This window comes from Lithobates pipiens, unplaced genomic scaffold (assembly GCF_037356315.1).
Source record: "Lithobates pipiens isolate NorthernLeopardFrog02 unplaced genomic scaffold, aLitPip1_a1.2 Scaffold_13, whole genome shotgun sequence".
In the NCBI taxonomy this organism is placed as follows: domain Eukaryota; kingdom Metazoa; phylum Chordata; class Amphibia; order Anura; family Ranidae; genus Lithobates; species Lithobates pipiens.
Genome location: NW_027507718.1, coordinates 73972633 through 73985988, shown reverse-complemented (window position 1 = coordinate 73985988; position 13356 = coordinate 73972633).

Sequence of the window (13356 nt, the reverse complement as noted above, 5' to 3'; positions counted from 1 at the left end):
AATTTGGACATTTTCTCTTAGCGGTGTACTCACTTTTGTTGCCAGCGGTTTAGACATTAATAGCTGTGTGTTGAATTATTTTGAGGGGACAACAAATTTACACTGTTATATAAGCTGTACACTCACTACTTTACATTGTAGCAAAGTGTCATTTATTCAGTGTTGTCACATGAAAAGGTATAATAAAATATTTACAAAAATTTTAGGAGTGTACTTACTTTTGTGAGATACTGTATATACCGATAAAATAATAAAAAAATCCAATTTTCTTAAAATCATCTTTCTGTCCACGTATGGATTTTTTAGAATTTGTCCAGTCAGTGGCCTATAATATTTTCCCAATATATCGTGCTTTTATGACTAACAGTCAAGGTTAGAGTAGTGAGAGCATTAGGTGGGGGGGTTGCAGATATTGGAGTGGTGAGAGCATTGGCGGATTGCGGACTTGGTGTTCATAGTGAAAGAGAAATACTTTTCAGGGTCTTGAGTCTCAAGAAGGGGGTGGATGAAGAGGAATGGGGCTGCACAGGAACATGGCTGGTTAGGGAGAGGGCGCAAGCATGGTGGGTGGCTGGGGATGGGGGACACAGCCATGGTGATTGGTTATATCTGCAGTCTGTTCTGGTGTCAGGTGCTAATAGAGTGATGTACCTAAGTCTGCCCACTTTCACAGGGTCCCAGTCTCATGAACACCAAGTTGTATCAAACTAATGCCCCCTGGCATGTTTGTGAACTTTTGGCTGCCCAGCCAGCAATGAAGCACAGTCAGGGGGTACCAGGCAGTCAGCACATCACTTTGTGCCCTGTACACACACCATTGCAGAGCTGGAAGAGGGAGTTGGTGTCATAAAGACTGGATAAGCCGTCCACCATGCTGGCCAAGCCTGGAATCACCCCAGTGCTCAACTGCCTCCTCCTGTCTCCAGGCAATGACAACTAGGGGACTACCAAGAGACTGCCACCTAATCCGGCTTCATACATCCCTCCACCACTTTCAACAGGCACTTTGGTAAGGCGAGTGATAGAATCTAGTATGTTGTGTTGTCCTGTGTTGCATGGGGACAGAGGAAAGAGGGCAAACACTTTGAATACCAGTGGATCAGAAGGGGGCACTGATCAGAGGAATGCATTGTACATGAGTCATAGTCTAATTGGTCCATAGAGTGGAAGAGGTGGATAGTTGAAGAGGAAGGAGGAGAAATCACTATTGAAGGCAAAGCCCATCTCTGGAAAAACAGAACTCAAATGTAGTCAATGAAAAACTAGAAAAAAAAAACAATAGACGAAAAACAATAGAATAGAAAAAATATATCCATCTTCCATAAGCTGGATTTTGAATAGAATAGAATAGAAAATAATAGAAAATAAAATAGAAAAGAATAGAATAAAAAATAATAGAATTAAAAATACTTCAGAATAGAATAAATATAACCATTTTCCAAAAATCACATTTCGAATAATATAAATATGAATAGAAAAAAAGAATAAATAGAAAAGAAAATAGAAAAGATTAGAATAGAAAAAAAATAACAGAATAGAATGAATTTAACCATTTTCTGAAATTCAAACAGAATAAATTTGAATTCAAATAGAATATAATAGAGAAGAATAGAAAATACAAGAATATAATAGAAAAAATAATAAAAGGAGAATAGAATAGAAAGAATATAACCATCTTCCAAAGTTCAAATTTTTAATAGAATAAATTTGATTTTGAATGGAATAGAGTTCAATTCGACCAAATTCTGAAAATTCTAAAAAATAATTTAATTTATGTAAATAACGAATGCAAATGAAACAATTTTTTTTGTGATGCACATGTCTAAAATTTAGGATTCGTTAAAATGGAGAAGATTCCTAGATTAAGTCTAATGGCCCAATATTTGGCCAGGTTCTTGAGATCTGGGAGATGAGACAAATAGGCAATGCTCCAAAACATCTGGTTAGTATCGGAGTTTACTTGTTGCTCCCACCCCCCCCCCCCCCCATTCACTATGATAGGTTACCTCAGCCAATAGGAATGTGTATAAGGCACGAGGGGGAGACAAGCTCTTTCACTACCAGGAATTGTCAGATCTTGGCTCTTCAGAATGGTCCAGTACTTAGCCACAGCATAGATTAGTGACAGCTTTTGTAGTTAAGTGTAGGCACCTCTAGGTGCTTGTACATTATAGCCTCTAGGTGTTTCCTGTAGTAGTACAAGTTCCTAAGTTTATTCAGGATCTTAAGGTAGCAAGTATCAAGACAAGATATTTTGCAGTATGCAGTAAGTTCTTCCCTCCATACAAATCCTATAAAATCTGAATTGTCATGCTATATGGTCAAAAAATAATGAAAACATATAAAATGTCAAACAACAGTCAGTGACATGTTTCCATGTGAGGATAAATAGTAAATGCAATGTATGGAAATAAAGCCTTTAAGAAAGTGTCCAAGAGCAAACAAATGACCATTCATTAGAGTGCACCTTCACTGTAATTAAGTAAGGTGTGTGCTTACCAGACCACTAGACTCCACATTATAAGAGTCTAGAAAAGCATGAAATTACAAATCATAGCAAATTTGACCTTACTGGTTCCTAATTGCTCTCATGGATACCCCATGAAGAAGAGAAGAGTATCCACATAGTGTAAAACTGTATGAAGTTTATTAAAAAATAAGCATTGCTAAAAAGATCCAGTAAAAATCAAGCAATAAATGTAAAGATTCCCATGTAAGGACCCAATGGTACAGAGATCAAACAAGCGTGGTATTGACAGACGTAGACTCCGTCCTAGACGTTTCGTCAGATGTGATGTCACCGGGGCAGTCACAGCTGACGAAACATGTAGGGCAGAGTCTACATCTGTCAACACCATGCTTGTTTGATCTGTGTACCATTAGATCCTTACCTGGGAATCTTTACATTCATTGCTTGATTTTTACTGGATCTGTGTAAGTTTCTAGGAAAGCTTATTTTTAATAAACCATCATACGGTTTTACACTACAGTATGTGGATACTCTTCTCTTCTTCTACGGCACATCCACGAGAGCGATTAGGAACCAGCAAGGTCTGCCATAACATTATCTCCACCTCTTTCAAATGGATGAATTTGCCATGATTTGTGATTTCATGCTTATCTGGACTCTTATAATGTGGAGTCTAGAGTTCTGGTAAGCGCACATCCTACTCAATTACGGTAAAGGTTGTGTGCTCGGGTGAATGGACTTTCATTTCCTCTTGGATACGTTCTTAAAGGCTTTATTTCCATTATTTATTATTTGTCATTTTTTGCATATTTCCCTATCACCTGCACAGTCATTTTTTCTATATATACATAGGCCTATGCATACAACATTCACAAGAGATTATTTTGTTTTTTCCCTCACAGGTTTCACCAACAATGTCAGCTTTTTCATAAGGGCTTTTGTATCCTTTAATCCTAAAGATTAAAATGAATGCAATGGACACATTTGATTTAAAACCCCTGCTAACTATAGCAATAGTTTTGTAGAGATTGATTTTCACATGGCTCTTGATGGGTAATGGTACATTAAATTTCAAATTTTTCCCTTTGCTAAAAAGATTAAACATTTACAAAACCTAGGAAAGTGGTTAGTTTCAACAAATGTTTAACAAAAAACAAATGTGAACATTAGGCATATAGCGATGATGTGATATCTTTCACAATGCAAAGTTATAGTGGTCAATATCCAGCTTTGTCACTGGAAATACCATAGTAACTGGGAATGTTTTAGAGTGATATTCTGATTACAATATCAGAGTATGTACGGAGAAAAAAAATTGGAAATTGAATTACCATCATTCCTAGAATTTTCAATGTCCTTTAAATCCATTGATTGAGAGATTTCCGCTTACGCTAACAAATTTATTACAATATGAATAACTACTGACATACAGAAATTTCTTTAAACAAGCTCAGTTGTGATTCCAGCTCCAGCAGATTGATCGGGAACTTCAATCCTTTTAAATAGGAACATTTTATTCTATTTAAAGTTATATTAGGCTTGCTTTAATGAAATGGAAAACAATTTACAGCCTTCTGCGGTCTTTTCACATTCCAATGTATTTAAAATACCAGCTACTTAGCTTATATGCTGATCTCTTTGCCCTGTATCTTTGCTTCATTCATTGTACTGTGACAGCCTGAAATAACACTTTCACACTACGTTCTTAATAAAACCCCTCAATTTCTACCGCCTCATTACTTATCTGTGATTCTCACTAAGCTTCTCAGGCTGTTCTGTATCCTTACAGAGTTAGTGACAGGATGTACAAATACATGCCCTAGTGTCAATAACATGCACTCTGGATCGTGTTTCACTTTGACCTCCCTCATACTTACCATGAGTGATATAATTGAAAGAAAAGATGCACGGTATATTAAGCCTTTCCCACACTAAAGACACCAAATTTAACAACACATGCTCACATTGCCAACTTCTGGCAAACAAAACTCTGGCATTATATGACCTCCTGGAGAAAAAAAGACACACAAGGAAACTGTTATCTAGAAAAAATGTGTGTAAATGTGTGTATATATATATATATATATATATATATATATATATATATATATATATATATATATACAGAATATCTCACAGAAGTGAGTACACCCCTCACATTTTCAACCCTAAGTGAAAATGTCCAAATTGGGCCGTCCCCGGTGTCATGTGACTCATTAGTGTTACATGGTCTGAGGTGTGAATGGGAAGCAGGTGTGTTAAATTTGGTGTTGTCACTCTCACTCTCTCATACTGGTCACTGGAAGTTCAACATGGCACCTCATGGCACAGAACTCTCTGAGGATCTGAAAAAAAAAATAGTTGCTTTACATAAAGATGGCCTAGGCTAAAGGAAGATTGCCAAAACCCTGAAACTGAGCTGCAGCACGGTGGCCAAGACCATACAGCGGTTTAACAGGACAAGTTCCACTCAGAACAGGCCTCATTCCAACCGGATGGTGTCCAAGCAGATGGTGTCAAGCATTTATGGCGGCAACTAGGTGAGCAGTACAAAGACAAATGTGTCTTGCCTACAGTCAAACATGGTGGCGGGAGTGTCATGGTCTGGGCATGAGTGCTGCACTGGGGAGCTACAGTTCATTGAGGAAATCATGAATGCCAACATGTACTGTGACATACTGAAACAGAGCATGATCCCCTCCCTTCGGAGACTGGACCACAGGGCAGTATTCCAACATGATAACGACCCCAAACACACCTCCAAGACAACCACTGCCTTGTTAAAGAAGCTGAGGATAAAGGTGAGGGACTGGCCAAGCATGTCTCCAGACCTAAATCCTATTGAACATCTGTTGGGCATCCTAAAATGGAATGTGGAGGAGCACAAGGGCTCTAACATCCACCAGCTCTGTGATGTCATCATGAAGGAGTAGAAGAGGACTCCAGTGGTAAACTGTGAAGCTCTTGTGAACTCCATGCTTAAGAGGGTTAAGACAGTGCTGGAAAATAATGGCATTTTGGGACCAATTTGGACAATTTCACTTAGGGGTGTACTCACTTGTGTTGCCAGCATTTTAGACATTAATGGCCATGTTGAGTTATTTTGAGGGGACAGCAAATTTTGTGAGGTACTGTATATTTATATATATACACACACACACACACATACATACACACACACACAGTATATACACATACATGCACGCTGTGAAATGTATTCCTTCCTGATTTTTTATTTTTTTTGCATATTTGTCACACCTAAACAATTCAGACCATCAAATAATGTTAATGTTACATAACCCGAGTAAATGCAAAATGCAGTTTTTAAATGATGATTTGATGATAAAGTCTTGGGGATAATCAAGATGTTTTTTGGCAAATGTGAGATGAGGCTTTGTGTTCTTTTTGAACAGCATTGGCTTTTGCCTTGGGACTCTCCCATGGATGCCATTTTTGCCCAGTCTCTTTCTTATTGTTGAATCATGAACACTGACCTTAACTGGGGCAAGTGAGGCCTGCAGTTCTTTAGATGTTGTTCTGGGTTCTTTTATGACCTCCTGAATGAATAGTTGTTGTACTCTAATGCCCTGTAGACACGATCGGACATTCTGACAACAAAATCCATGGATTTTTTCTGACGGTTATTGGCTCAAACTTGTCTTGCATGCACATGGTCACACAAAGTTGGTCGGAAATTGCGAACGTCAAGAATGCGGTGACGTACAACACGTACGATGAGCCGAGAAAAATAAAGTTCAATAGCCAGTGCAGCTCTTCTGCTTGATTCCGAGCATGCGTGGAACTTTGTGCGTCAGAATTATGTACACACGATCAGAATTTCCGACAGCAGATTTTGTTATCGGAAAATTTGAGATCCAGATCTCGAATATTTGAATTTTGAAATTCCGATGGAAAATGTCCAATGGAGCCCACACACGGTTGGAATTTCTGACAAAAGGCTGCCATCGAACATTTTCCTTCTGAAAATCCGACCATGTGTACGGGGCATTAGAGTAATTCTGGGACAGGCCGTGGACCCACCCAATGTCCTCTGTAGCCCAAACTCCAGGCCCAAAAGAGAAATTTTATGATTGACCTCTTAAAAGAGAAACAGACCTGTGTTTCTAACCACGCTTCCCGGGGGACCATGACCGTCCCAGCCCACCTTCTGGCCAAGTAATATCTCCCATCCACCACCTTATCTGCTGTTTTAGCCCATATTCTTTCTGCATTACCGTAAAGTTTCTCAGCTCTGTACTCTACAATAGAAGAGACATGTTGTACCCCAGAAAACCATTGCGTTACCAAGGAATTTTTCTCTTTCGCCTGGCACACCCTTTTAACCACTTGCCGACCGCCGCACGCCGATGTACGTCGGCAGAATGGCACGGGCAGGCATAAGCACATACATGTACGTGATTTGCCTCCCGCGGGTCGGGGGCCCGATCGGGCCCCCGCCCGGTGCCTGCGGCGGTCGGTTTTCGTTCGGGAGCGATCCCGGACGAGGGGACGGCCATTCATTCATGGCCACCCCCTCGCGATCGCTCCCGACGAATGGAAATCCCCGGTGACATCACTTCCTCTCCTGTAATGTAAACACAGGAGAGGAAGTGATGTATTCTCTCCTCCGTGTCGGTATTTTTCGTTCCGACACGGAGGAGAGCGGATCAGTGAGTTGCACCAACACATCCCACACACAGTAGAACATGCCAGGCACACTCACACCCCCCCTTTACCCCCCGATCACCCCCCCAATTACCCCTGCCCCCCAGTCACAGTGACACCAATGTCATTTTTTTTTTTTTTTTTTTTTTTTTTGCATTGGTGTCATTTGTGACTGTAATAACTGTTAGGGCAGTTAGGGTTAGCCCCCTTTAGTTCTAATGTACCCCCCTAACCCCCCCAATAAAGGTTTAACCCCGTGATCACCCCCCGTCGCCAGTGTCACTAAGGCTGGGTTCACATTGCAGCGGTTTATGAGAACGAATGTGATTCGCACCGCACTGCAGTGCAAATCACATCCGATCTCTGTGCGATTCGAGTTCAGCCATTCGCCGCACCCGCCGCACCCGCCGCACCCGCCGCAAATTCGCACGGGACCCTTTTTTTGGCCCGCAGCAGAATCGGATCGCATGGGTGTTCACACCATGCGATCCGAGTTTGCAGATCGCACTGCGATATGCGAACTGATCTGGGGGTGTCAGTAACATTTCACTGACACTCCCAGCAGTTCGCATAGGGCAGTGTGAACTGCCGCCGGGAGGCATGCGATGCGGGAACCCGCCGCGGATTCGCGGCGTTTCCGCATCGCTCCAGTGTGAACCCAGCCTAATAAGCGATCATTTTTCTGATCGCCGTATTAGTGTCACAGGTGACGCTAGTTAGGCAGGTAGGTATTTAGGTTCGCCGCAGCTTTTTATAGCGCTAGGGACCCCCATATACTACCGCATAAAGCCCCCTGATTGCCCCCTAGTTAACCCTTTCACCAGTGATCACCATATAACTGTTACAGGTGACGCTGGTTGGTTAGTTATTTTTTTAAAGTTTCAGGGCACCCGCCATTTATTACCTAATAAAGGTTTAACCCCCTGATCACCCGGCAGGTGTCATTTGTGACTAATAACTGTTAGGGCAGTTAGGGTTAGCCCCCTTTAGTTCTAAGGTACCCCCCTAACCCCCCCAATAAAGGTTTAACCCCGTGATCACCCCCCGTCGCCAGTGTCACTAAGGCTGGGTTCACATTGCAGCGGTTTATGAGAACGGATGTGATTCGCACCGCACTGCAGTGCAAATCACATCCGATCTCTGTGCGATTCGAGTTCAGCTATACAGATAGTATGGCTGAATTCGTGTCGCACCCGCCGCACCCGCCGCAAACTCGCACGGGACCCTTTTTTTGGTCCGCAGCAGAATCGGATCGCATGGGTGTTCACACCATGCGATCCAAGTTTGCAGATCGCACTGCGATATGCGAACTGATCTGGGGGTGTCATTAACATTTCACTGACACTCCCAGCAGTTCGCATAGGGCAGTGTGAACTGCCGCCGGGAGGCATGCGATGCGGGAACCCGCCGCGCATTCGTGGCGTTCCCGCATCGCTCCAGTGTGAACCCAGCCTAATAAGCGATCGTTTTTCTGATCGCTGTATTAGTGTCACAGGTGACGCTAGTTAGGCAGGTAGGTATTTAGGTTCGCCGCAGCTTTTTATAGCGCCAGGGACCCCCATATACTACCGCATAAAGCCCCCTGATTGCCCCCTAGTTAACCCTTTCACCAGTGATCACCATATAACTGTTACAGGTGACGCTGGTTGGTTAGTTATTTTTTTATAGTTTCAGGGCACCCGCCATTTATTACCTAGTCTCACTAGTGTACCCCTAAATTTAGGGGTGTCTACTTTCTAAAATGGGGTCATTTGGGGGGGGGGGTTTGTGCCATCTTGGCATTTTATGGCCTTCAAAACTGTAACGCCCTTAGAAAGCCTGAAGGCGGTGCTTGGTTTTTGGGGCCCCGTACGCGGCTAGGCTCCCAAAAAGTCCCACATATGTGGTATCCCCGTACTCAGGAGAAGCAGCAGAATTTATTTTGGGGTGTCATTTCACATATGCCCATGGCATGCGTGAGCAATATATCATTTAGTGACAACTTTGTGAAAAAAAAAAAAAGTTTGTAATTTTCCCGCAACTTGTGGCAAAATATAAAATATTCCATGGACTCAACATGCCTCTCAGCAAATAGCTTGGGGTGTCTACTTTCTAAAATGGGGTCATTTGTGGGGGTTTTGTGCCATCTTGGCATTTTATGGCCTTCAAAACTGTAATAGGTAGTGAGGCGTGAAATCAAAAATTTACGCCCTTAGAAAGCCTGAAGGCGGTGCTTGGTTTTCGGGGCCCTGTACGCGGCTAGGCTCCCAAAAAGTCCCACATATGTGGTATCCCCGTACTCAGGAGAAGCAGCAGAATTTATTTTGGGGTGTCATTTCACATACGCCCATAGCATGTGTGAGCAATATATCATTTAGTGACAACTTTGTGTAAAAAAAAAAAAAAATTTTTTTTTTGTCATTATTCAATCGCTTGAGGCAAAAAAATAAAATATTCAATGGGCTCAACATGCCTCTTATCAATTTCCTTAGGGGGTCTACTTTCCAAAATGGGGTCATTTGGGGGGGTTTTGTACTGCCCTGTCATTTTAGCACCTCAAGAAATGAGATAGGCAGTCGTAAACTAAAAGCTGCGTAAATTCCAGAAAACGTACCTTAGTTTGTAGATGTGACAACTTTTGCGCAAACCAATAAATATACAATTATTGACTTTTTTTTTACCAAAGACATGTGGCTGAATACATTTTGGCCTAAATGTATGACTAAAATTGAGTTTATTGGATTTTTCTAATAACAAAAAGTAGAAAATATCATTTTTTTTCAAAATTTGCGGTCTTTTTACGTTTATATCGCAAAAAATAAAAATCGCAGAGGCAATCAAATACCATCAAAAGAAAGCTCTATTTGTGGGAAGAAAAGGACGCAAATTTTGTTTGGGTACAACATTGCATGACCGCGCAATTACCAGTTAAAGCAGCGCAGTGCCAAAGTGTAAAAAGACCTCTGGTCATTTACCAGCAAAATGGTCCGGTCTGAAAGTGGTTAAGTGAGTGGTCTGTAATCAGGAGGAATGTCAATCCCAAGTGGAAAGGAAAACCACACAGTGCTCTTTCCCGTTTTACATCTGTGAGAGGATTGTGCCTAAACCCACACTAGATGTGTCTGAACCACAAATTCTCTCTTAAAGTTGGAGCAACTAAGATTGGATCTTCACATACTGTGGCTTTTAACTATTGAAATGCACCATCTGCTTCAGAGTACAACTTAAAGAGGAGTTTCCCTTATAAAAAATTTTTTTTTTAAAAGTCAGCAGCTACAAATACTGCAGCTGCTGACGTTTAATAATCAGATTCTTACCTGTCCCTGGGTCCAGCGATGCGGGGGAACGAAGCCCTGCTCATCCCCTCCTCCTCTCGGCAGCGACGGCATTGCAACTGTGGGCACCCGGCCGTGGCTTCACGCGTGAGCGGCGCTGCATGCCGTGCCGCAGTCATCTGGGACCTGTCACGTGTCCCAGATGACTGACAGGAGGGAGGGGGTGGAGCATACTAGCACTGGTGATTACAGTAATCAGCTTTTCTTTATTGATGTAAAACCTATATCCCATAAAAGGAAAAAACTTCTTGCTGTAACTGCTGTAAAGAATTAGCTTGGTAGCGGGTTGTGCATGACCCCCTGGATGAGTCGCAGCACAATGAAATGCACATGTATCAAAATAGCAAAAAAAATAAACTAAAAATAAACCCTTGACACCTTGGACACCTAGCTACAGACACAGAATCCTACTGCTGCCCAGACATCTGACTGTCACACAGAATGAAACAGTCTTTAGTCACACAGACTTATTCTCACCACACAGAAAGTTGATGCTCCCTAGTCTGTCCTATACAAAAAAAAAAAAAAAAATCTGGTTCACGGGTGGAGCATCCTCCCTAAGAGTCGGTTCACACAGGGGCGACTCAGATCCGACTTCAGGTCGCCCCTAGTCGAATCAGGTCGGACAACATGTAAAAATCAATGTAAGTGAATGAGAGCCATCTTAATGCACACTAATGAAGTCGCTCCGACTTCAGAAAAGGTTCCTGTACTACTTCTATCCGACTTGATTTCAATGGAGGTCGCCTCCAAGTCGGATCTCCGTCTATACGGAGGCGACTCTCACAAAATTATCAGCTCTCAAGGGGGAACCCCGCCGAGAGCATACCAGGCCCTTAAGTCTGGTATGGATTTTAAGGAGAACCACCTACGCCGAAAAAATGGCGCGGGGTCCCCCCCAGATCCATACCAGACCCTTATCCGAGCATGCTACCCAGCCGGCCAGGAAAGGGAGTGGGGACGAGCGAGCGCCCCCCCTCCTGAGCCGTACCAGGCCACGTGCCCTCAGCATGGGGGGGTGCCTTGGGGAAGGGGGGGCGCGGCCACCCACCCCAAAGCACCTTGTCCCCATGTTGATGAGGACAAGGGCCTCTTCCCGACAACCCTGGCCATTGGTTGTCGGGGTCTGTGGGCGGGGGGCTTATCGGAATCCGTGAGCCCCCTTTAATAAGGGGGCCCCCAGATCCCGGCCCCCCACCCTATATGAATGAGTATGGGGTACAATTTACCCCCTACCCATTCACCTGTGAAAATTTTTTACAAAAAAACACAACACACAAGGGTTAAAATAGTTTATTGCACAGCTCCGGGGGTCTTCTTCCGTCTTCGGGGGACTCCTCCGCTATGTTCTGCTCTTTTGCTAGCTCTTTCACTAGCGGAGGAGCCCGGCTTTCTTCTTCGCTGCCGCCCTCTTCTTCCAACTTCGGGGGTCTTGTCCCCCTCTTCGGGGGTCTTGTCCCCCTCTTCGGTTCTTCTTGCTGGGCCACTGCGCCTTCTTCTTGCTCTTTTACAAGCGGTGGTCCGGTCTTCTGTCACCGCTGTCTTCTGTTCTTCTCTTCTGTTCTTCTCTTCTGGAGATGTTGCCTCGTTGCTGTCTCCGGTCCCAATGACAGGACACGCGGCGTGCGGCGACTTATATAGGGACATCGCCGGATGATGTCCACGCCCATTATGATGTCACAGTCCCAGCATCCTCTGGGACTATGACATCATAATGGGCGGGGACATCATCCGGGGTGTCCCTATATAAGTCGCCACATGCCACATCCCTGTCATTGTGAGCAGAGACAGCGACGAGGCAACATCTCCAGAAGAGAAGAAAAGAAGAACAGAAGACGGCGACAGCGGCAGCGTCAGTGGCGACAGAAGACCGGGCCACCGCTTGTAAAAGAGCTAGAAGAAGGCGCGGTGGCCCGGCAAGAAGAACCGAAGAGAGGGGACAAGACCCCCGAAGTCAGAAGAAGAGAGCTAGCAGAAGATAGCGGAGGAGTCTGGCTAGAAGACCCCGAAGACCCCTGAAGCTGTGCAATAAACTATTTCAACCCTTGTGTGTTGTGTTTTTTTTACATTTTTTCTGCAGGTGAATGGGTAGGGGCACATTGTACCCCATACTCATTCACATAAGGTGGGGGACCGGGATCCCGTGGCCCCCTTATTAAAGGGGGCTCCCAGATTCCGATAAGCCCCATGCCCGCAGACCCTGACAACCAACGGCCAGGGTTGTCGGGAAGAGGCCCTTGTCCTCATCAACATGGGGACAAGGTGCTTTGGCAAGGCACCCCCATGTTGGGGCACACGGCCTGGGACGGCTCAGGAGGGGGGGCAGTCGCTCGTCCCCACCCCCTTTCCTGGCCGGCTGGGTAGCGTGCTCGGATAAGGGTCTGGTATGGATCTGGGGGGGCCCCCACGCCATTTTGTTTTGGCGTAGGGGGTTCCCCTTAAAATCCATACCAGACCTAAGGGCCTGGTATGCTCTCGGAGGGGGAACCCATGCCGTTTTTGTTTTAAAATTGGCGTGGAGTTCCCCCTTGAGAGCTCATTCTCTAATTGGCCATGGCAAAAGTCGCCTGGCCTGGGGCGACTTAAAGTCGTGTTGTAAGTCGTGTTCAAGTTGTGTCCAAGTTGCCTCCAAAAGTCGTGTTGAAAGTCTTGTTGCCCCTGTGTGAACCGACCTTAAGCAGCCTGAGAGTTTTATAGGACCCCAGAGTACTCAACCTGCTACAGCTGAGCTTGTTAACCCCTCAGTGATCCAAACAGACTTACTGCACAGCGTAAAATACAACATGAATATGGGACAAATACACTCACCAGCCACTTTATTAGGTATACCTGTTCAATTGATTGGTAATAAAAATTGCTAATCAGCCAATCACATGGCAGCATCTCAATGCATTTAGGCATCTAGAC